The sequence below is a fragment of the Hipposideros armiger genome, unplaced genomic scaffold, assembly GCF_001890085.2.
Source record: "Hipposideros armiger isolate ML-2016 unplaced genomic scaffold, ASM189008v1 scaffold_1193, whole genome shotgun sequence".
NCBI lineage: Eukaryota > Metazoa > Chordata > Mammalia > Chiroptera > Hipposideridae > Hipposideros > Hipposideros armiger.
The window spans coordinates 373,148-376,899 of NW_017732543.1; the positions used below are offsets into that span (position 1 = coordinate 373,148).

The following is a 3,752-nucleotide window of genomic DNA, read 5'->3' on the forward strand; positions in this document are numbered from 1 at the left end:
TACCCCATACTCTGAGATACCTCTCCTGGTTTGAACTCGCTCTCTCAGAAAGAGAAGAACAAGTTCCTTCTCTTACAATCCTACCACGTTGTCTGAACTCCAAACTGATAATCCGTGAGTTTCTTTAAATTTTAGTCTCTACACTGATTGTTCCCTTCACATCTGTGTTTCTTTTAAAACCAAGCTTTTCCCTCAGGAAACTTAAGCTTCTTTTCAAATAGAATCAAAGTTGTTTTTCTTTTCTCTCTCATGCCATGGTCCTCAGGGCCAGGAGGGAAAGTGGGCATCCTCCTTGCCCTGCATGGACGGTGTCCAAACATAACCATCTCTCTCTTCTGCAAACACCTTGCTCTTCAGAAGCATGTGCTATCATGTTGTGTCTCCCACTCCCTTGCCTCACTGCTGTACCCACCTGTCTCTTATCAACCCACCCACTCATTCAGAGTTTTACTTCTGGCTTATTTGCTCAGACTCCTCACTATAATTATTTTTTGTTCTCAACAAAACTTTTAATTAGTTGTCATGTGTCTTCACTTTCTTCATTGTCTAGTAGAGGCTTTATAGCCATGTTAATACGATAGTAACAATAATTGTTTATTGAGTACCTTCTTAGTGCCAGGCTGTTCCAAGGGTTTTACATGCTTTATATTGAATTCGCCACAGTCTTCTGCGATATGGTCTATTATTATTTTCATTTCTCAAATGACAAAACTCAATATCAATCATTTAAATTACTGTGTTTTTTGTTTTTTGTTTTTCCAAATGGTCCTCAGTCCCCTTACCTTTCAATTCATTTTCTCAAGCGGGCACTCAAGACTGCTAACAAGACTATTATGTGACTGGCTTCTTTCACTTAATATAACATCTTCTAGGTTCACCCATGTTGCAGCATGTGTCAAAATTGCCTTCCTTTTTAAGAATGAATAATATCCCATTGCTTGTATGTTCCACATTTTGTTTATCCACTCATCTGTTGATGGACACTTGGGCAGACTCCATCTTTGACTATTGTGAGTTCTGTGGCTATAAATATGGGCATAGAAATGTTTATTCAAGTCTCTGTTTTTAGTTCTTTTGAGAACATACCTAGAAATGGAATGGCTGGATCATACAGTAATTCTGTTTAATTTTTTGAGGAACCACTATACCATGTTCCACAGCAGCTGCATTATTTTACATATCCACTAGCAGTGCATGAGGGTTCTAACTTCTCCACATCCTCCTCAACATTTGTTATTTTGTTCTTTTGTTTACAACAAATTTTAGGTACATTTATTAAAAGAAAAATATATCCCAAGATGTATTATATATTAAACAGGAAATCTAGTCAGAAAACCACCAAATGCTGGGATATCAAAAGTCTTCATCCTTAGTGTAAGTATAGGTGAAGACAATAGCCCACTACACATACACTACACAGCACTAGAATGAGCCAGTCTCAACCTTGACACAGAGTGGAGAGAGGAGGACCGACAAAAACAAAAACAAAAAAAACGAGCCCAAGAATTGAACACAAGCCAGTCCTCAAGCAGGTTACTAGTCTGAATTTAAGCTGCCAGTGCAATTCAAATATCTCCAGTGGGAAATTTAACCTGAAAAAGTATTTTGCTGAACATTGTTTCAGGATGACTTGTAAAAGCTCATGCAAATCTTTTATCTTTCAATTAATCATAAGACATGTTCTCAAATCGTTAAATGTGATACAAAACCTGTATCTTAGAATTGAAAAAATGATATTCCTATTTAGTAAATAATTCCCATTAATATATAAACGCATTTAACATCCTTCATCTTAAAAAAAATTCAGGCGGTACCATGAGGCGCCGGTATTCAAGAGATTATGGCATCTGAAACCCACAATGTTGAAAAATGAAACTTTTGTAACAATATTGAGGATCATTCCATTGATCTTCCTAGAAAAAGAATCTCTAATTTTACTAATAAGAACATGAAGGAGGTTAAGAAATCTCCAAAACAGTTGGCTGCTTACATAAATAGAACAGTTGGACAAGCTGTCAAAAACCCTGATAAACTACGTTAGGTGATTTATCACAGAAAGAAAGTTCATTATCCTTTTCTAAATCCTTGTTACAAAAAAAAGCAGTCCCCTAGAAGTGGGGGCTGTGACATGGCAAAAAAAGAAAATGAACTGGCTTGTGCAGGCCACCTGCCTGAAAAATTACATCCTGATGGTCGAACATATTTGCTTAACTCCAGTGATTCTGGTTCTTCACAGACAGAAAGCCCATCATCAAAATATAGTGTTTTTGTTTTTTTTCCTGAGGTTTCTCAGGACCATGAAAAAATGGCACAAGTTTTGTTCAGCAGGAATTTGAGATTGAATGTAGCTTTAACTTTCTGGAAAAAGAAAAGCATCACTGAACTTGTAGCTTATTTGGTGAGGATAGAAGACCTTGGAGTGGTGGTAGATTGCTTTCCTGTGCTTACCAATAGTTTACAGGAAGAAAAACAGTACATCTCACTAGGCTGCTATGTAGACTTGTTGCCTCTAGTAAAATCACTACTTAAAAGCAAGTTTGAAGAGTATATAATAGTTGGCTTAAACTGACTTCAAGCAGTCATAAAAAGGTGATGGTCAGAACTATCTTCCAAAACAGAAATGATAAATGATGGAAATATTCAAATTTTAAAAGAACAATTAAGTGGATTGTGGGAACAAGAAAACCATCTTACTTTGGTTCTAGGATATACTGGTGATATAGCTAAGGATGTAGATGCTTATTTATTGTAGTTGCATTGAAAGACTTCATCTAGTAAAGAACATTTGGTTATTAAAAACATCCCTGGACTATATGATTTCCAAAATGGCGCATTGGAGAACTGTGAACTATGGTAGAAATCAAAACCTTTTTATTTTAAACCATATAATGAAACCACTAATGAAACCCTAGCAATCTACTTCACATTGAAGTGGAAAAATATCCGAAAGGAGCAGCTTCAACTTCAACGAGGTGAAAGTGCACTATGAAGATTGTTCACCTTCGCTGCGTTTGGGATTTATTTGGTTATTTGGTGACATTGTTTAGGAACTACTGGATTTTAATGCAATCCTGCATAAGAATATACTTTATACTATGTGAAAAACATAAGACAACTTATTACTAGGAACCACAAAGACCAATCATCATTACTTTTTTAAGATTGTGTTTTATAAGAAAACACTCAAATGTGTGTGGCTATTTTCTTATGTTGAAAAGACTTGGAAAGTTTAAAACATCATAACAAATAATCAACACTAAAAGTTTTTGTCCGCCCTGAGATGCTGTGTATACAAAATGCCTTAATTAATAAGTCAATGTGTATGATATGAATGTCTGTTTTAAAAAAATTAAAACCAACAGTGCTTCTGGCATGTTCAAATCATGCTCAGATCAGGGGCTTCCATTCATATAGAACGTTGTTGTTAAAAATTACTCCACACCATCTGTAAAACTTGAGAATATTTTTAATATCTCTGATTTTTTTGCCAGAATCATTATGGCATGTATGTATGTGTTATGCCTATGTAAAAGAAAAGGTGAATATGTATTTGTATGAATGCTTCACTGGGAATGTTCATGGAGTTGGCTAATTTATATTCACTTTCTATTGTATATAGATTTCTAATATTTTCAGTTCTGTATCATTTAAGCTTCCTTAATTTGAGTAAATTCACTAAATATTTCTAAAAAAAAAAAATTTGGAACCTCTACTTCCCTCAGTCATAAAACATTTATCTGATGCTTTTACAG

General features: G+C 35.0%; 1 pseudogene; it reads left to right on the plus strand.

The window, feature by feature from the left end:
- The first annotated feature begins 1,840 nt into the window (after positions 1 to 1,840).
- Positions 1,841 to 2,761, plus strand: LOC109376788 (KATNB1-like protein 1 pseudogene; annotated as a pseudogene).
- The last annotated feature ends 991 nt before the right edge of the window (positions 2,762 to 3,752 follow it).